Below are 21,277 nucleotides of genomic sequence, written 5' to 3'. Positions count from 1 at the left end.
TTCTACCTTCTCGTTTGGGGAAGCGTTTCTTTTTAGATTTTCAAGGATTAATGAAAATCTCCTTCCCTGCCCACCTGCCTTCTTCCTCCCCGTGTACGTTCAGCCGTAGACGGCTTGTTTTCCCGCAAGTCTCCAACACAAGGGTTATTTTTATGGTATTTCCAATGCAACCCTTTGAAGGTAAAAAAAAAAAAGTCCTTTTGAGACAAACTTCCTTTTCCTCAGTGTCAGAGGGGCGAAAAAGGAGATTTTTTTTCCCTTCGATTTAAACCAATTTAGTAATACTCTCGGGATGAACTTATTGGGAAACTCCACCGAGGTGACCGGTTCGGTCATTGCCACCGAGGGCAGTGACATCCCCCGGGCACGCACGGAACAAGTAAACATTTGAGAAACCAGAGGTGCCCCTGGAGCCCTTGGCTCCCGCCCGCCTTCCCCGGCCCTTTGCCCGCCCGGATAAACTGTCCTTTGTCAACGGAAACCTCTTCAGGGAATCGCAGTTGCAGCTGGAGAACGGAGAGGATGTGGAATTAGGTCTTTCGTCACTGTCGTTTGATCATTCGAGGGCCTCCGTAGTCGGCGCCTGGCGCGGCGTGGGTGCGGGGTAGGGGGCCTGGTCAGCTCCCCGCGGCGGGGAGGCCTCTGAGCAGCACTCCCCGCCTTCCCGGCACGCGGCCCCACCCCGGGCCCCCTGTCCCGGCCCGCCCCCGCCCCCCCAGGGCTGCCTTGTGTACTCAGGTGCCAGCGTGGCCCACGTCCCCCCAGACACTCTCAGTCCACCCTCTGAGCTTGGCCTCTTCGGAAGCTGTGATGATTCACAGGTGGGATTAATCGAGGGGCGGCCAAACTGGATTTGGGGGTCCTTATAAAAGGGGACAGCTGGACGCAGACACATGGACGAAGGCACAGCAGCGCGGGCGGAGGGCAGCTACCAGAGCCAGGAGCGAGGCGGGGAGGGTGCGCGGCTCTGCTGGGCTCCCAAGGGCGAGAAAGTGCACCTGCTCCTTGAAGCCCCCCAGGAGTGGCGCTTACTAAGGAGCCGGAGGAGCCACACTTGCCTTCCCTCAGGACTGCGCCCAGGAGCTGTGGGCGGCCCGCGATGGGCAGGCAGCGAGACCCAAGAGGCTGCACCCTCCAGGACGAGGCCCCGCGGCAGAGAGGTGACGTGCCCACAACGTTCTGACCTGGTCCTGGGGCCTGAAGCCACCTGCAGGGAGTCCCCTGGACACGTTCGTGAGCCGCGACGGGCCTCCGTCCAGTGTGACTGGATCTCTGTGGGCAGAGGATTTGGATGCAGCGGGGGGGCAGTGCTGGCCAGGCGGCGGGGTGGACGTGAGGCTGCGGTGCCACCACCACCAGGGTGCCACGGGCTGTAGCGATGGCACGGCCTGCCCACCCCTCCGTGCTGGCCCGCTGGCCCCCAAAATCGGGGACGGTAAGTGCCCGTGGTCAGGCCTCTGGGCCACGCTGCTCATCATGGCAGCCCTGGCAGACTGTGCCACTCCCCGGCTGGCATGTAGGGACACCCTGCCTGCCAACGATCCTAGGTGAAATTTTTTTAAAGGTTTATTTATTTTATTTATTTCTCTCCCCCCCCCACCCCAGTTGTCTGCTCTCTGTGTCTATTGGCTGTGTCTTCTTCTTTGTCTGCTTCTGTTGTTGTCAGTGGCACGGGAATCTATGTCTCTTTTTGTTGTGTCATCTTGCTGTGTCAGCTCTCCGTGTGTGCGGCACCACTCCTGGGCAGGCTGCACTTTCTTTCATGCTGGGCAGCTCTCCTCATGGGGCGCACTCCTTGCACGTGGGGCTCCCCTACGCGGGGGACACCCCTGCGTGGCACGGCACTCCTTGCGCATCAGCACTGCGCGTGGCCAGCTCCACACGGGTCAAGGAGGCCCGGGGTTTGAACCGCAGACCTCCCATGTGGTAGATGGACACCCTAACCACTGGGCCAAGTCCGCTTCCCCCTCGGTGAATTTTTAAAGAGCAGTCGGGGCCACCTGCCCTTCGCCGGCTTGAAATCTGCCCGCTCCCCCGCCAGCCTCGCCACCCGCCGAGGACCTCAACTCACCCTCAGGAAGCCCGGCCACCGGCGGCTTGTTCCGAGGGCTGCCCTCACTGGCAGGAGGCGGAGCCCAGAGCTCAGCACTAGGTTCCGGGGAGGAAAGCGGGCGGGGAGCGGCGCACAGCGGGAGGCAGGACTCGCTGCAGCAGGGGTCCAGAGTCGAGCCTCCTCTTGGAGAGCGCTGGAGCTGGCCCCCGCCAGCGGGCCTGGGGGCTTCCTGAGCACCCCTGCCTGCAGCCCTCGGGCTGGCGATGGCTGGCAGGAGCCGGCTTCCCCGCTGGATCGGATCTTCCGTCCTCAGCCCTCGCCGGTGTGCACAGGCAGCTCTCTGTCTAATGACTCATCGCGGGGCCTCTTGAACGTGCTTTTCCGCGGGGACGACAAAGTTCAGCTGTGCCCGTCGCAGGGCAGGCCTAATCGGGCAGGGAACGGGCTCTGCTGTGAGTTAGGGCGACTGATGGGGAAACGTCGGTTTTATGAACATTCTCCTTCAGATAATAATTCCACATCTGATAGGAGGATGAATTGCAAAAGAGTTACCGAAGGCGTCAATTCGGAAGGACGGAGCCGTGTTAATCACGCCACGCCGTGCTGCCTCTCTCGGCGGTTTTTAAACAGTTTATCTCTGGATGGAGGATTGTTTCCACGTTGCCGGCTACGACGGGGTAAAACGTCGATAAGAACAGGCTGTTGGGCCGAAAGCCAGCTCAGGTATGCGCTCACCTGCTCAGGGTGGTCCCGGCCTGGGCCCGGCGGCAGCAAGCGGAACAGGGCAGCATCGAGCAGGAACGAAAGAGGACGCTGAAGAAAATGGGTCAGGGGTGCGCGCATCGCGGTGACGGCGACAACACGCCTGCCTCCAGGAAAGTCCCCTGTTTCGCGTGGCCACTTCCAATGGTTCGGCTAAATCCTGAAGCAGTTTGGACGAGTTCGCATGCGCTGAATCCTCACGGCCCGCGGGTGTCGGGCCAGGGACCCTGCTTCCTTGCCCCTGGCGGCTCCAAAGGCCTTCGCTCTGACTACTCCCGCTACGCCCACACTCGCCTCCAGAAACTTTTTCTAAGTCTCATCGTGACACTGCTCAGCTAGCTCTGGGCCTCCAGTGGTCTCCATCGCTCCCAGAATCACACCCGAGCCTTCCCCTGGCTTACACGCCCACATGCTCGCCCTCTCTCCCCTGAGCCCTTGCCCTGTCTGTTCCCTCTTCCTGGAACACTGTTCCCCCAGGAGCCTTTTTGGCTTGCTCCCTAGTTTCGGAAGGGTCCAGTCCAAAGGGGCCATCCCTGGCCCTTCCCTGAAGCGGCTTCCTCTTCCCCGTCTTCCTACCCCACAGTTTTTCTGCGCATCCTAACCATCCCCGACAGAGCCTGCGTGTGGTTGCTTATGCAGCCGAGTGCCTCACCCGCTGGAAAGGAAACACCGCGAGGGCAGCCTCCTTTGGTCACACTCAGCCCGGGGACAAGGCAGGAGCAGTCCCTGCGGATCTGTTGGTTGAATGAATCTGCTGGGCCAGAGCCACCCCGGAGATTGGACCTGCTCTAAAAAGGTCTGCGGTGATGGCGATTAAAACCCTCCTTCAGGGAAGCAGATGCAGCTCAAGCAGTTGGGTGCCAGCCTACCACATGGGGTTCGGTTCCCAGTGCCTCCTAAAGAGGTGCAGACACAGAGAGCACCCAACGAACAGATAGAAGACAACGAGTGCAAGCCATGAGGGGGGGGGGGGGTGAGAAATAAATAAATAACCTAAAACAAAACAAAATAAGCTCCTTCAGTTATTCCCATGTCAGGAGACGTGGCCACTCCGCGCCCGGGTTTGAGATCTGCGCTCCCGGCTCTGGGATCCGGACAAGGGGCTGCCCAGCCCTGGGCTTCACTTTATTTTTTTTTATTTTTATTTTTTTTAATTTTTTTATTTTTTATTGACTTTGTAATAATATTACATTAAAAATATATATGTGAGGTCCCATTCAACCCCCCCCCACCCCCCCCTCTCCCCCCCCCCCAACAACACTCGTTCCCATCATCATGACACATCCATTGGATTTGGTAAGTACATCTTTGGGCACCTCTGCACCTCATATACATTGGTTCACATCATGGCCCATACTCTCCTCTATTCCATCAAGTGGGCCCTGTGAGGATTTACAATGTCCGGTGATTACCTCTGAAGCACCATCCAGGGCAGCTCCATGTCCCGAAGACGCCTCCACCTCTCATCTCTTCCTGCCTTTCCCCATACCCTTTGTCCATTATGTCCACTTTTCCCAATCCAATGCCACCTCTTCTATGTGGACATTGGATTGGTTGTGTCCATTGCACCTCTATGTCAAGAGGAGGGTCAGATTCCACCTGGATGCTGGATGCAATCCTCCCATTTTCAGTTGTAATCACTCTAGGCTCCATGGTGTGGTGGTTGTCCTTCTTCAACTCCATCTTAGCTGAGTGTGGTAAGTCCAATAAATCAGATTGTAGGTGCTGGAGTCTGTTGAGGCTCAGGATCTGGCTATCACATTGTCAGTCCAGAGAATCAAATCCCCTAAATATATCTTAAACCCCAACATTAACTGCACCTCCAGCACATTAGCATGAAAGTCTTATGAAGGGAGATCCCATCTGAGTCCAGATTCATCACACATAAACACCATTTCCAAAGAGGGGCCATCTGCCCTGGTAGTTAACCCCATCGGCCATGACCATAACTCCCATGGGTCTCTTTATGGGCTTCACTTTAAATGGAGACGGTGGACCCAGTGGCCTCTGATCCTGTGAGGCCATGGAAGGCAGGTCGCAGGGTAAGAACCTGGCTCAGGACAACACACCTGCTTCGGGCACAGCCTCAGGTGGGATCCCAGGTCCATCCGTGCCTCCTGTTCCCAAGCCTGGGCCCCTACCAGGGGGCTCGCCCCACCCCCCCCCCCGCTCTAAAACCCGCGCCCGCTGCCGGGTGTCCCCATGCGGGAGTGCATGTGAGAGACTGTGTGAAGCGCAGCGTGCGTGAGTGTGTGCATGTAAGCGTGTGTGGGTGTGTGAACGTGGGTGTGTTGTGAGTGTGTGTGAGGCTCTGGGAGTGACTGGGAGTGTGGATGAGTGTGAAAGAATATTTGTGAGAGCAGGAAGGGATGTGACAGAGTGCATGGAAGCGTATGTGTGTAAGCAGAGTATGTGAGTGTGAGGGAATGCGGATGTGTCTGAGTGTAAAAGAATACATGTGAGCCCGCGGGGGTGTGAGAGTGTGCATGTGTGCTGTGTGAGTGTAAGACTGCTCTGAGTGAGCGTGAGGGCTGGTGTGTGATAGCTGGAGTGTGTGGATATTTGGGGTTGTGGAAGAGTGTGTGCTAGAGCGTGTGCATGAGAGGGGATGGGCGGGTGGGGTGGGCTAGAGGCACACGTGCGTCCCAGCCTGCACTCGCCTGCAGCCCGGGTGGCAGTAAAACACCTCCGGGGGTCTCCGCCCGCGGGGAAAGCTGCGCGGCCAGAACTCAGGGGGGTCCAATAAAGTTTCTAAATCCCAGGGGAGCATCCGCGCTTTGGGGTGGGCATCAGATGCGGGGTGAGCATCAAGAGGGGCCCGGGGGCGCTTCACCTCCCGGGCGACTTGCTGATTTTGAAGACAACGGGCAGTTTCATCTCTTTACTTTCTACTTTTTGTACAGACAACACATCACAGAAACGAACTGGGCTCCCGAATTTAACAAAATGAAAACCCAAGGGTGTCACAAGTTGACGGTGAGTAAACCCAGCCCTTGGTCAAAGACTTTTACTAACAGCCCACGTTCAGCTCTACTTTTTCAGCCTCGGTCAGATATTTCTATTTTATGGAAAACTGGAGAGCGCTCGAACACCCCCAAACTTCAGGGCGAGGCACTGGCTCCTGGGACAGGGCCCTTCTGCTCCTTTTGCTCACTCTCCCCCTCGACACAGGGCAGGAGCCTGGATCTCAGCTCCGCCAAGTCGGGGCTCAGTGAGGAAGGTTTTGGGTGCACACTCTGGCAGGACACAAGGACACACAGGGCAGAGCGCAAGGACACACAACCAGAGGATTTGAAATCCCGCATTTAAAAGTAGGGGGCCCTCCACTTTTTCTTTAGATTTTTTCATTTATTTATCTCTCCCCACCCCTTCATTATTTGCATTTGCTGTGTCTGTTGTTGTGTGTTAGTCTTTTATTATTTTTTTTAAGGAGGCACCGGGAACTGAACCTGGGACCTCCCATGGGGGAGGGAGGTGCCTAATTGCTGGAGTCACCTCCACTCCCTGTTCTGTTGTGTCTGTCATTATGTTTTCCTCCGTGTGTCTCTTGTTGGGTCATCTTGTTGCATCAGCTTGCCACGCCAGCTTGCTGTCTTGCTTGTCTTCTTTAAGAGGCATCAGAAACCAAACACAGACCTCCCGTGTGGTAGGTGGGAGCTCAATCACTTAAGCCGCATCGCTTCCCAACCTTCAACTTTTACTTGCCCCGGGACCCCTGGTAGGGGAGCGTTTGAGCTGATTTCCACTGAGTCCAGGACACAGGCAGGTTGCTAGTAAGCATTTGGAAGGAGTCAATGCATGCCTTTGCCCTGAATTTTCCTTAACCAGGTGCATTTAGCCTCTGTCCTTTACGCCTTGATTAAATGGTGACTGACCTTCCTGTACTACTTGTCACCTCCCTCAGCTTCTCCAGGAGGCCCCCGCCGGGCTCGCTGGTGTGCTGGGGTATCAGGGTAAGCTGTGAGGCTGTGCCCAGGTGGTTGTCCCCTCTTAACTGTGAGAGAATTATGGACCTGTATCGGGCAGGGTTCTCCAGGAAACAGAAGCAGCAGGGTATGTGGCTCTAGATACATGAAGAGATTTATTATAAGGAACAGACTCCACGGTCGTGGGGCTGGAAAGCCTGAATTCCACAAGGCAGGGCAGAGGCTGGAAAGTCCAGTAAGGGAGCAGCTGAGGTCTTGAGTCTGAGGCTGAGGGGATGGCCAGGGAGGGGGGACAGTGTCTCCAGGCAGAAGTCCTTCCCATCCCTGGAACCCTCAGTTCTCACTTTTAAGACCCACAGTGATTGGAGAAGCCACCCCCCTCCCAAAGTCAACTTATCCCACCTGCCAACCATTCGGCCAGTGTAAGACCAAACAACTGGACACTGTAACTGAGCCAGGTTGACACCCAAAATTAACCAGCACGACCTCCTGCCGTGGCTGCGCGCTTTCCAGTTCCTTCCTGCAAGGGGCGTGTCCTCCACATTTGATGGACTTGACCATGTGACTCACCATGGCCAATGGAATATGAACACATTCAGGCGTTGCCTCATCCACAGAAGCTCCAGAAGTGCCATGAGCTTCCGCTGCCGGTCTTGCTCCTCCTTGGTAGCGTCAGCGTATGAAGAGGCATTGGCCTTGAGACAGAAGTAAACCCCTGAGGCTGCGTAAACTACTGAGATTTGGGGGCTGTTTGCTGTCAGGGCTTTATCTAGTGGCAGCTGGTTCATGTCAGCATCTTGGCCCCAAATCCTCATTTGGAACCTGAAGTCTGAAAATCTATGGGAAGGAACATTGGACTTCCATGAGAAACAGCGAGAAGCGATGGTCAGAATCCACTATCGAGATAATGATATGCCTGCTATGTATTGAGATGTGAACAGTTTTGTAATTAGGTGCCCACTGCCTATTTTTGCATCTGAAATATTTATGAGGTGTCTCCCACCCTAAAAAGACCCTATCACAATCAGTGGCATTGTTGTAGGGATTTTGGCAGGACAGAATGATCACAAACCAAATTTAGAACTAGTCTTCACTGGCCTTCTTCCTGGAGAGTTCTTGGGGTCTGTGCAATCCCATATGCCCCACTGAAAACACTGTGTGTCCCCATCACTCACCATAATAACTAACAGACAGACATCACTTTCTGACTCCCATGGAGGTTTTACTTATTGTCTCAGCCTGCCGGGATGAGAAGACAATACCACACGATGGTGGGTTAACAATGGGAATTTATTGGCTCCCGGTTTCAGAGACAGGAAGGCTGGCTTCCACCCAGGGTCAGTAGAGCTCTGGCCGGCCGGCGTTCCTCGGGTTCCTTGGCGGTCCCATCCCATGGCATGTCCTCTCCTTTCTCTTCCAGACTCCCGCTGACTTCCGGCTGCCAGCTCCTCTCCATGGCTTTCTCTCTGTGATCTGGATTAGATCCAGCCTCACTCAGGTGGGCTGCATCTAAAAGAACATCCTCAAGAGTTCCTCTTTACAGTGGTTTCCCACTCGGGACGCGTATCGAGACAAGAACAGATCTGAATTGGGGCACATAGTTCAATCCACCACACCTGCTGTCTCCCCAGTCTGAGAGGTTGTAAGGACAGAACTCATCCCCAATTAAACATGAGGGACTAGAATCGAGGGAGATGAAGTGGCTTGTTTAACCCAGGATGCCATGAACGGCCACTGGAACTAGGCTTGCTGCTTATAAATTCCACTTTATTTTTATTATGTCAATATTTCACGTCTTCTAAAAGAGCTAGTGACGTGGATTGTAAAAGGTGTTCTTTACACTAAGGGTGGTGTCTAGACATCTGGGTGTGCTGGGTTACATTAAACCAATTTCATCACTATCGGGCTTCTCAGAGCTTTAAGTGCTATTGTACAATGTGGCTCTCAAAAGAGGGCTTGCGAGATTGTGACTGATGGAATTTGGGGCCTCCACGCCCCCCTCCCTTGCAGTGGTACCAGCTGGCAGCCTTGCTGCTTTGGAGCATGGTGTCTGGCATGTCATTCCCTGCTCCTTGACTTAGTTTTGGCCGTTGGGATATTCCTGGACCAGACTCAAGCAGGGTTTGAAACATGCTTGTGCAATTGAGTTTTCCCTCTTAGCACTACAAGAAAACATGCCCCGGGCAGCCGCTGGTCCAAGCAGGGTGAGAGACACTGGGCCAGGCTTGGACACAGCCCACTGGGGCCTGGCCAGCAGAAACCAGCCCCGTCCAGGCACACTTGAGATGACGTGCAGACTCGTGGGCAGAAAAAGGCCCCGTGCTGGAGTTTTTGGGTGTGCATCGCTCCTACGGCAGAGCTGGTTGATGAAAGGCTGCATGATTATCATGATTTTGACCGTGGACTCCTGCTTTCATTGCGTCACTGCCGAACGCACTGGAGAAATCCAGCTATCTATTCTGGGCTTCTGCTATGAAGTACGTTCAGTGTACATGCAGGTATTTACAGTTAAAGGATGGGATGGGGTGGTGGGCAGGGCAGGCACCCCCCATGGTGCACCAGTGTATGTCAGGTATGTTCAAGCCCCTTGAAAATCACTTGTGTGATTTTCAAAGAAAAGGAGAGCATTCCAGTGGAGTCAAGTTTGCTTCCTCTGCTGCATCCTTGAAGGCTGAGAAAACACGCGGCATGTGGCCCATCTTGGAAAGGGGTCAGCATGGTCCATCAAGCAAGAGGAGCCCCGTGGAGGCACAGCCTTGGAGCCAGGACTCTCAGTCTCTGCCACGGCACATGGGGTGTCTTTAGCAGACATCCCACCCACTGTGCTCTTTCTCCACCGAGATTTGGAGCACCCATCAGTCTGGTGCATGATGCAATCTGCAGTTCCATAAGGAAGGGGCATCTTTCTTGGTCCAAAAGGGACCTTCTGGGAGAAGGGGGGAATGTTTTGACAGCTTCTCAGCATGTTGACATCCGGAAGCGTGAGGAGCTGATGGGCGCCGCTGCTCTCTCAGGAAAGTTGGAGAACCGAGTCTCCCTCTCCCAGAGGTGCCCCATGTCTTCCCCAGGTGCACCCCAGCCTTGGGGGGGTCTGCACAGCACAAGGCAGCTGGCCTCCGTGGACCCGCCGCCGTGGACCAACCGCCGTGGACCAGCCGCCGTGGACCAGCCGCCGTGGACCTGCCGCCGTGGCAGCGCCTCCAAGCCCCCAAGTCCCAAGGCAGTTGGACCCGGCAGTCAACATCTCCCAAATTTATGGCCGACGCCTCCTCCTGGAACAAGGCAGGAAGGCTTTTCTTGCTCTTGCCAGGGTAAGAAATCATACACAAAGCCCCAATAACTCACGACAGATGAAGTATGACCTCTCTAAAATTGTAATCCTTCAACACCATGACTCCCCTGGCATTTTCTTTCCTTCTTGTTCACAGGGAGGTCGTTTTTCAACCCTCCAAAGCACCATCAGACTAGCTGTGACCCCAGGCTTTGTAGAATGGCTCATGGGGTTAGAAGACGGGGAAGGAAAAGAAATTATCTTGCTGCCTTTTTTGCCTCAGCCCTTCTCAAAAGGTAGCAAGGATTGAACCTCCACAAACAAAGATAGCCATTTTTTTGTTATTTACACTGGGTGGCAGCCCAGGGTGTGTTAAAGAGGACCAAAGCCTTGCGTCACTTAGTCTCAGCACAGTCTGTGGTGCAAGGAAAGCCAGCAGGGTCTTCTTCTCCTTAGCCCCTTTTAATACATGAAAAAACAGAGCCAGAGAGAATGAGAGCATTGGAGTGAAAGTGCTGGGTGAGCACAGAGCAGGGCAAGATACAATGGAAGACTGCAAGCAAAGAGCCGACATAAGGTTACTTTTTTGTTTTTGTTTTTGTTTTCCCTTCTACATGAATTGTTCTGTCTGAGGAACAGGCAACTAAAGCAAGGCTAATTTTTCCAGATATAATTCCCAGGTAGGATCTAAAAGAAATGAAATGGGTGGGTTGTTTACCAAACCTTCATCAATCACCTCTGAACGGAGCCCCAATAAAACTCTGAACACTGCGGCTCAGGTGAGCTTCTCGGGTTGGCAGGACTCGGCTGTATTATCCCTGGCGGATCCTGGTGGACTCCGTGGGGAGAGGGCAACGGGAGTGCCGTGTCTGGATGCGCCCTGCTCCGTGCCAAGTAGCTCTTCCCTGGGCTGATTTCCTCTGGTTCTTTCCCTTCTTGAGCTGTGCTAAGAGTCTCACAGCTTTCAGTGAACTCTTTTGAATCCTTCCAGAGAATTACTGTATTTGAGGGTGGTTTGGGGTTTGGAATGATCCTGAACTTGCACTTGGTGTTAGAAGCGAGGGAAGTCTTGGGGACTCTTCCCTCCGAACTTTGCAGTTTGACTATCCCTGGGGAGACCCTGAAGCTTCACCTTAACTGGCTTCCCGCTGAGTGCGCCAGCTATGCCAGCCCAGGGGCCACCTCAGCTGGCCCTGCATGTGTCCAGGAGGCCCTGGTCCCTTGAAGGAACCAACCCTGAGCAGACCACCTTTGCGGGAGTCCCTGCTGACCTTGAACGTCAGTTGTGCTCCCAAAGGTGGCTGATCTCATCCCGAGCCTAACCAGCTATGCCACCACTTGCTGGAAACCTTCAGGCTTCCTAAGAGAGCCCCTTTATCTTTTCTGATATTCATACAATTTATGGGGTACTCGGCAAGGGAGGGATTTTACAAACGCTATGGTAGAATTGTATAGCTATAGCAACCGTAATGCCAGTAAAATGAGCAAAGGGGAAAGGATGGCTACAAAAACGGAGTGAAAGAGAGGTCAGAAGCCCCAGAGCACAGAAATAACAATAACGCAGATAATCCACACATAAAAGCTTTACATTTTACAAAGCCCTTTCACAAGCTAAGGGTGTAAAGAGATTTCCAAAAGCTTTCCTTGCATTTATTGGGCTTGGGGGAGTTTTACGATATCTATATAAAGGAATCTTCAGTTTATAGGCTCGGGAAGAGCAGGTAAGTGCCACCTGTGCCCAGGTCGTGGGGAGACCCAGCCTGGACACAAACAGTCGTTCTTTTGCCTCCAAATGTTCATCCCATATTTTCACCACAGGCTGAGCGAAGGGGAAAGGCCGGAGGGAGGACGCTGTCCAGAGCTGAGCCTCGGTGGGGAGAGCTGCCTGCTGGGGGGGGAGTGGCTGGACAATGGGGGCTTCAGGAAGCACGCTGGCCAGGAGCCGAAGCCCGGCAGCTTGGCCGGAACAGGGAAGAACCACTTAAGTCGGCCGCCACGTGTCTTCCGTGTGCAGGAATTCGGCCTTGCCTGGACGAGCGTGCCCCCTCATCTGGCCCTGCCCCCGCCTGGCCGGTCCTCTGTGCCCGCTACCGAATCAAGAGCGCCCACTCCACACCCTTCCCTGGACAAGCTCCTGTGCTGGCAAATCCACGCCCCCCACACCCAGACCTCCACGTCACACGGCTCTGCTGACCTCTGCACCCCCATCTTCAATGCTCCCCTTGAAACTTCCCTGAGGATGACCCCAGGGCACCCCAACTTCTCAACATGTCGCCATGTCCAAAAAGGAATCTCATATTCTCCGCCAACCCCCTCGGGGCACCCACCACCTTCTCCTTATCCAGTGGGTTCCATGTTGGAAAATATCGCCATCACCCAGCTCGTGTCTCACTGCAGATACTCCTCTGTCTGCTTTCCCACACCCCTCGCCCTTCACGGGATTTGCTGGTTCTGCCTCCAGTTGTGTCTGCAGTGTTTTAACCTCGTTCGGTCTTCACAGCCATCCACTCTGAAGAGGAGGCTGTGTTTCACTAAATACGCACCAGTCCTTGCACAGTACACATCCTTCCTCCCTCATGTGCTATAAATTTCCTGGTTTCTTACTTTTTTCCTTGCTTGTCAGATCTAGCCACACTGTGGGTGCGTGTCTTGTTTCCTGCCTGCAGCTGGGAACACCCACCACATTTCACTAGTTCACTTATCTACCCCCCACTGTGGGACACAATTAGTTTTCTTCCAGATCCCACTCCACAAATGACTTCTCAATGAGAGATTTATGGAATAGCCGGGGATAGACCTGCAGCCAAATTTCGGAGATGTCAGCCTTGACGCGAGATGCCTGGGTCACGGGCTCCTCTCTTCTGTCGGGTGGTTTGTCCTTTCCCATGATTTGTAGAAACTTTACCAGTGACACGCCTGGAGCAGTCTTACTCGGCTGGCTTGTAATAGTCCTCTGACCTCTGCTGGGCTCCCAGATGCAGGTGGGTCTATTTCTGGGTCTTCTCTTCTGTGCTGATGGTTTAAGGTCCTTTGCACATTTCCACGACTGTAGCCTTCAAGTGTGTCTCAGCCTCTAGCTGGGAGCAGCATCCCCTTCCTCTTCTTTTTCTTCTTCAAAATATTCTTGGCAATTTCCTACTCTTTTTGTCATATGAGTTTTAGCCTAGGTTTAAGTTTTATGAAAAATCTTGTTTGTATTTTTATTTAAATTGCATTGACTTTATGGGTTACTGTAGGGGATGACTGCCAATTTTTATGGCATCATATCTTTCCTCTCCATTTATTTAGGTTTGTTTTCGTGTCCTTTACCAACAAAAGTTAATTTTCTTTTTGAACATCTTGCACATCTTTTATGAGATTTATTCTCAGTAACTTGTATTTTTTCCTACTGTAAATGTTATCTTTTAAAATTATATTTTATTATTGTTTGTGGCTGGACTAGACGCACACTACCAATTTTGGTGTATTGGATTTTGTAGCAGAAGCTTTGCAGAGCTCTTATTTATACTGTGAGTTGAGCTCTGTATTCTCTTGGGCCTTCTGTGTTTCCAGTCCTAATAGCTGTGAATAATGATGGTTTTGTGTCTTCCTTTTCAATTCTCATACCATTTATTTCTTTTTCTTGCCTCACTATGCTGGTTAGGACCTCACAATGCTGAATACAAACAGATATTCTTATCCCTGATTTGACAATTGCTGACATGTCACCATAAAGTATAATGCTTACCACATGTTTTCTAATAAATATCTTTGATTTCAGTCACTTTCACAACTCACAGCAATAAACACTTTAGATTCTGTGGCCGGTACCGGGATACAAATATGAATATTCATAGATGTGGAAACAGACCCCCTGCAGACTTTACTTACTCTAAGTACATATGACTCATTCTGATATTTTCTATTCTATTCTATTCTATTCTATTCTATTCTATTCTATTCTATTCTGTTCTGTTCTGTTCTGTTCTGTTCTGTTCTGTTCTGTTCTGTTCTGTTCTCTTCTGTTCTATTCTATTCTATTCTATTCTATTCTATTCTATTCTATTCTATTCTATTCTATTCTATTCTATTCTATTCTATTCTATTAAATTTATTAAGTTCTATGATATTTTCATGCATCCAAAATTGATTTCAAAACCCTAAAGTGCATAAAAACCCATAGTTTGAAAACACCAACAACCTTGCTTTACCAGGTTTCTAAGATGAGGAGCTTCTCTTTTGTTTGTAGGAAAGCTGTTTTTTTTTTTTTTTAAAGTCATGAATGGGGTTGGGTATGAAGTAGCAGAGAAAGGAGGTGGAGGATGACTCCAGAGATTTGGTCCTGAATCACAGGAAAAGCCACCTTGTCACTTCCTGAGATGCCGCACCTGAGGGGGCCGTCCCCTGGGGGTGGGGAGGGATTCAGGTGTTCAATTACGGGGGCTCAGAAACGAAGGAGCCCATGAGCCCTCCCAGTGGCACTGATGGGCAGGAGGACGCAGCAGCCTGGCGTTTGGAGGTGAGAACCCTGCAGGAGAAGGTCCTCCTTGGTCCCTGAGTCTTCGGTTCCTTTCTAAGTTTTTATCCTTCAACCATACTCACATCTTCTTTCAAATTGTCAGGCTCTTCTCCCATTCTCTGGAGTGTTTAAACCTCTCATGTGTTTAGACCCACTTATGATAGAATGATTCCTTATATGTCTTCATATTATTTATTGGAAACTCATCTTTATCATGGGTTTGTGTTCCTTTTCAAGAAGCTTCTTACCGAGCAGTTTTAGTTTTGCTGCTGGGAAATATTTAGAGGAATCCCTGGGCCACAGTGATCATGGGAACTGGAGTCTCTCCTACACGAAGTCCAGGCCCAGGTTATTGATTTCTCAGGGAGGTTTTGATTTATTTGCAAGGCAGAGGCAGCTGAACTTCCCCAAGGTTTCCTGAACCGGAGGCACTAATGTGTAGATTCTTTTTTTTTTTTTTTTTGTCTTTATTTATTTTTTTAATATTACATTAAAAAAATATGAGGTCCCCATATACCCCCCCACCCCCCTCACCCCACTCCTCCCCTCATAACAACAACCTCCTCCATCATCATGAGACATTCATTGCGCTTGGTGAATATATCTCTGAGCACCACTGCACCTCATGGTCAATGGTCCACATCATAGCCCACACTCTCCCCCAGTCCACCCAGTGACAGTCCGGTACCTGTCCCTGCAGCACCACCCAGGACAACTCCAAGTCCCAAAAACGCCCCCACATCTCATCTCTTCCTCCCATTCCCTACCCCCAGCAGCCACCATGGCCACTTTCTCGCCCACCAGAGCCCCCCACCCTGGATCCCACCCCTGATGCTGTGGCCGACATGGAGCCGGTTGGCAATGTGTCATGTGTACGAATTTGTGCGTGACCGAACGACCAAAAGGCGATTCTGAGGATGCCTTTTTCTTTCTTTAAGCAAGAAAGATTTTTTACCTTTTCCTGGATCATCATCTGAGGACCAATTCCAAACCACTCAATGTGGAGTGATTTTTCAAAAAATAACAACCTTGTTGAGATATAACTCACCTATCATAAAATTTACCCTTTGGAGTGAATTTTCTATTTTTTAGTCTGTTCAGTGGTTTTTCCAATATTCACAGAGTCAAGCAACCACTGCCACTTCCAGGAAAGTTTCATCACAGGAAAAAAAACCCACCCAGGACCCACTAACAGTCACTTCCCATTTCCTCACCCCACCCCCAGCACCTGGCAACCACTAATCCACTTCCTGTATCTATGGAATTACCAATTCTGGATATCGTATATAAATGGAATCATATGATATGTGATTATTTGTATCCCACTTTTTTTCCACTTGTCATATCTGTTTGTAGTTCTTCCACATTGCAGCAAGAATCAGAGCTTCTTTCCTTTTTGTGACTGAATAATATTCCACGATATGGAGAGACCACATTTTCTTTATCCATTCATGCCCTGATGGGCATTTGGGTGCTTTCCTCCTCGCGGCCGTTGTGAATAACGCTGTGATAAACAATGGAAAGCTGGGAGTTTGCAGCTCGCTCCCCTGCCTTGAGCTTCACCCTTTCCAGAGCTGTTTTTGTAGGGGATGTCTCGAAGCCTTGCTCAGTAAGTTCTTTAATTAGCTGTGATATTTTGGAACCTCGTTTTTTATTTTTATTTTTTAAACATAGTCGTGGGAATATGAGAGGATGCATTTGGAAAATTAACACCCTAATCGAATAATACTATTTTTATAAGTATTTAAGTAGACCAACCCCTCCCCCTGTATCATCTAAGGAATCATATTTTTTTCTTGCTTTTCTTAAGTCAGGGCCTATTTTAGTTCATTTTCTCATGAACCAGCATGAGGCCAGGCCATTTCCTAGCTGGTGTTACTGGATGTCAATGTGTTATTTATGATATTGCTCAGGTAGGGAGTTTAGCTCAGATTATCCAGGTGGGTCCAATGTAATCACACAAGCCCTTAAAAGTAGACGAGGAAGCCGGAGAAATTCCAGCCTGGCTGGAGGCGTCATATGGAAAACACGAGAAGGAAGAGCAAGTACCCCAGGAGACGGGCCTCAGTCCTACGAGCCCAGGGCCTGCGTTCGGCCAGCGGCCTGAGTGAGCCTGGAGCCAAACCTGGCCCTGAGCCTCCACGTAGGAGCCCAGGCCAGCCGACCCCTGGATTTCCAACACATTTTTCCACGAGCCGCGCTCGTGACCCACGGAATCGCGAGTTAATAAGTGGGTGTTGTTTTAAGCTGCTAAATTTGTGGTGATTTGTTCCAACTGCAATAAAAACCTAATTGATAGAGAGATAGATATACATGTCTGTGCTGTGAGTTGAGTTTTCTCTTCTAGGTCATCTATTTTATGTCATGAGTTTTAGTAAATGTATTGTATAGGATATGTACTGAATTATTTGCACACACACACCTGCACCGTATTTGCGATCCTTCCACGAGAGTGTGACCATCTGGCTCCCTTCGGCTTCTCTCTACTCATCCTGGGCCTGGGTGGGGGAAGAAGGCAGCATGCGATGAAGAAGGACAGCTACAGGGGAGCAAGTGGGACTTGTCTGCGGTGCATAGGGTCAGGTCATCCACAAGCTCGTAGGGTTGTTTCAGCCACACGTTTTAGGGTAGCACGCCCTCCGCAAACAACACAAATAGGCTACAATGAGCTGATGATGGAGCCGGGGGCTCCTCCCCTGTCTTGCTTTGTGCGATTGCATGCGGGCACCGTGTTAAGAAATTCCACAAGTGTGTCTTTTACCAGCTCATTTATTGAGAGTGAGCCTATTCACGAAAAGACTAAAAGTTAATTAGAGGTTTACAATTAGATATTAAACCTCCAACAAATTAAATGAAAATAATCATGTCTATTATAAATAAAGAGGAATCCAGGTATGAAAGGATTGTTCGTATTATAAATTTTTTTTCTGGAAAGAGCTCTGCTTTTCAGCAACACAGGGATGCTGGAGGCACTCTCCCCGAAAGAACTGCTTCTCCCTTCTCTAACCCTGACATTGCTGTACACTCTGTCATCTAGGTCTCCCTCCGGATGCAAAGATGCCCCTTCTTCCAGGTAGCCCTCTCTGCTTCCTCTCACAGCATTGGGACTCTCTACTCGCCGTGGGGCTTGTGTTCTCCTCTGCATCTCCCAGTAGACCAGGGCCTACCTGTGGCATGGGTAATTAAAGAGATATAAAATGTATATAGGATATACACTTATCTTGTTTCTCTTGGTGTCTCCAGAGCCTGGTGCCATGCACACTGGAGGCTCTCATGGAGTGTGTGCTAAACGTTCGGCCCTCCACTGCTCAGTGATGCAGTCAATATGTGACGTATCAGCCAGGCCAGCTTTTGGAGGGTGAACAGGGAGCTGTCAGTAGGCCCACTGGGGTGACAGGTTGGACCACGACTACCTGGGCAAACCAAGATGCACGGTCACCTGCCTGACCAAGATACTTGGCCACCTGATCAAGATGATCGCCCACCTGACCAAGATGCATGCCCACCTACCAAGATTCTCACTCACCTGGCCAAGATATATGCTCACCTACCTGGCCAAGATGCATGCTGTATTAGTTATCCAAAGTGTGCTGGTGCAAAGTACCAGAACTCTGCTGGCTTTTATGAAGTGTATTTGTTTGGGGTAAAAGCTTACAGTAAGAAGGCCCTAAAAAGTCCAACTCAAGGTTGCCTTCCCACCAGTCAGTTGCCGCATGTTGAAGCAGATGGCGGGCGATCTCTGCAAGGGTTCGCCTTCCTCTGTCTTGGCTCCAGGCTGGCATAGGTCTTGTTTCTTCCAGGCCTTCTCAGCTGCACAGGGCCCTGGACTCTGCAGCTGCGCACTAGCAGGTGAAAGGCTCAGCTCTCTTCCTGGGGCTTTAGCTGTTTGAGCCTCCTCCTTTCTGTCACATGGCAGGACCGAAATGACCAAGTTCTCTCCTCTTCTATGTCTTTTTCTGTGTTTCTTCTTGAGTGAGGGTCCATTTATATCAGCCCAGCAAGGGGGTGGGGACTCAACCAGAGCCACGCCTTCCTTACATGGTTGACTCAAAGGCCCTAAATTGATTTCAGTCAAGTAAACTTGAAGCTTTTTAATCAAAGGGTATCATACCCAAAGGAACAGACCAGTTTACAAATATAATCCTTCTCTTTCTGGGGGTTCATAAATAATCTCAAACTGCCACATATGCCCACCTATTTGTCCAAGATGCATGCCCACTTACCTGTCCAAGATGCACACCCAGCTACCTGATGATGAAAGGCCCAGAAGGGTGGAGCAGGTTGATACCACATGGTGTGGCAAGGGGTGCTGGGAACAGGGCTCAGCCCATTCCACTTGAAGGTGACAATCAGATATTAGCCAATAACGGGCCACTCAGTGTAAAATGAAAGCCATGGCATCTGGGTGGAGCACACACTTGGGACAACTTTAAGATGATTTATTCATGCCCATAGAGATGAAAATGTTTAGTTTTTCTCTATTGTTTACTCAAAATTTGCTTTAATTCAGTAGATGCTCATTTCTCTGAACTCCCCACCATCCTAGAGCTCCGGGAGATCTACAGCCTGTGGGGGGCAAATCCCACATCTGGCCTTGCTGATGATTTTCGTAAATAAAGTTTTATTGGCACACAACCATACTTACTTATTTACAAACTGTCTGTGGCTGCTTTCGTGCTACAACAGCTGCCGTGTGTAGTTGCGACACAGACCACACGGGCCCCGGAGCCTCAAGTGTTTACTACCTGACTTTAGTGAGTCAGTGTCCCCCCAAGTTCCTGTCCACCTGGAACCTCAGCATGGGGCCCCCTTTGAAAATAGGGCCTTTGCAGATGTGATTAGTTAAGGATCTCAAGATGAACTCATCCCGGATATAAGACGTGCCCTAAATCCAAAGACTAGTATTACCAGATTTTGTTTAGCTTCTTGGCTATGCTGCAGAAATGAATTTCAAGAGCACGCTGGGTGAGTTAGGCCAGTAATTTATTCAGGTAGGGAGGGAAGAGAAATGGGAGAAAATAACAGAGTAGGTAGAGAGGAAGAGGCTGAAAAGTGTTAAAGCAGGCTAATTTACAAGCTACAATTCCCCATTAAAAGTTATTAATACCCAGGTTTTACTTCTGTGGCCACATGGCAGAGGAAAAATGGGAAGAGTGGTGCACAGAGGGCAGGAACGGGTCCAGAGGCAAAAGAGCAGGGCGAGAACCTCGCGGTCTGCTTTATAAACTATTAATTTTTCCACCCCTTTGCTAATGGCAGGGGAGGGGCTCCAGCTGTTTGCTGTCTGGATTGATCACCCCACCCATCAATCCCCCATGAAGGTCCAATGATAAAGTCCCCAGGGAACATCCAGGGTTTTTTCTTGCATCCAGAAGTCTTTGTTCTGGGTAGCGGAATCCTGGGGGTGGGGTCCTCCAGGAATCTTGGGGGTTCCTGATGTCCACGTGGACTCTCTGCCAGGTTCCAGATCCATCCATTAATTCCCTGTCTCAGTAGCCAGCTTCATTAGGCCTGATAAGAGGAGGTGAGAGAGCGGAGAAGATGGAGTCAGGCATCGGATGATGTGGCTGCAAGCCAAGGAGAGCTGAGAAGCACCGGCCCCTCCAGAAGCCAGAGGCAAGGAAGGACCCTCCCCGGGGGCTTCAAGGAGCGTGTGCTGCAGACCCCTGCCTTTCAGACTTCTAGCCCCTGGCCCGGGAGAGAACACAGCTCAGTCATTCTAGGCCCCCTGGTTTGCTTTACTCGGTGAGACAACCACGGGGCACTAAGATTCATCGGGAAAAAGTTTGCTGCCCCACGCTGCAGAGAGGTACAGACCCTGGAGACACAAAGGCACACTTTTCATATACCCCAGCCTAGGCTGAGCCCAAGGCCGTCAGGGGCTGGCAGACGGCTCCGCGGTCTGGCCCCACCACCTGCCCTCTCCAGCCTCAGTGTCCCCATGTTTCAGACTCAGGAAACACCCCTGTCGCGTCCACCGCGAAGACTGCTGTGACTGCCTCGTGAGAGGACGACGCCAAAGCTCTCTGGAAAGTGTGAGACGCTAAATAAAAGCAATTTTCTTTTCGAACTACATCTGGGATTCCAGTAGACCAGAATGCAGGCACTGAGTGGGTCCCAGGGAGGGGGTCTCGGTGGGTGCAGAGAATTGAGTCCAAATGCAAAATCGCTAACCTGCACTTGAGAGCTCTCCAACTCAACTGCTGCTAAAAGGAAAGTTTTCAGGGGATCTTTTTGTTCAAGCAGTGGTCTTGAATTTACTCAGAGCTGAATTTCCCTGCGGGAGACAGGGCTAATTGTGAAATGGCTTTGGAGTTAAATGTTCAGTTATTCTCAGACAACGAGGTGGGATTTGCATTTGAAATGCAGCTTGCTTGCTGTGAGGCTGAAGGCAGGGAGTGGCTGGGTTTGAGACTTCCAGGCTCTGAGCTGCACAGCGTCCAGGATTTCCCACCCCCCCAGGCTCATCACCAGCTGGGGTTAGAGACGAGCTGTCTCTGGCCACCCAGGCTCACTTTGGGTCTAAAGAGAATCCTTGATTCAGAAATGAAAGAAAAGAAAGAAAAAAAAGAATGTCCGCCCCCAAATAAAGCTGCGTGGTTATGTGCTCATGACGTATTTGTGAAGAACTCTAAGTCCTCGGAGGTAAAAATCAATTTATGAAGTAAAAAAAGGCCATCCACAAAGAAGCCCGTTGTTCTGTTCTCTCCTGCTCATATTTGCGTAGAAAGCAAGACCCCAACCTTGCTTTAGAACGACAGCCGCTG

General features: G+C 51.0%; 1 long non-coding RNA gene across 1 annotated transcript; it reads left to right on the top strand.

Annotated features, from left to right (window-relative positions):
* The first annotated feature begins 763 nt into the window (after positions 1–763).
* Positions 764–8,634, top strand: LOC131279925 (uncharacterized). The gene is made up of 3 exons (XR_009187429.2): positions 764–1,435; positions 5,719–5,791; positions 8,162–8,634. It is a non-coding gene; the product is annotated as an uncharacterized lncRNA (long non-coding RNA).
* The last annotated feature ends 12,643 nt before the right edge of the window (positions 8,635–21,277 follow it).

Source organism: Dasypus novemcinctus, chromosome 9, assembly GCF_030445035.2.
Source record: "Dasypus novemcinctus isolate mDasNov1 chromosome 9, mDasNov1.1.hap2, whole genome shotgun sequence".
NCBI lineage: Eukaryota > Metazoa > Chordata > Mammalia > Cingulata > Dasypodidae > Dasypus > Dasypus novemcinctus.
The sequence above is the reverse complement of the archived record's forward strand: the minus strand, read 5'-3'. Positions and strand labels throughout refer to the sequence as shown.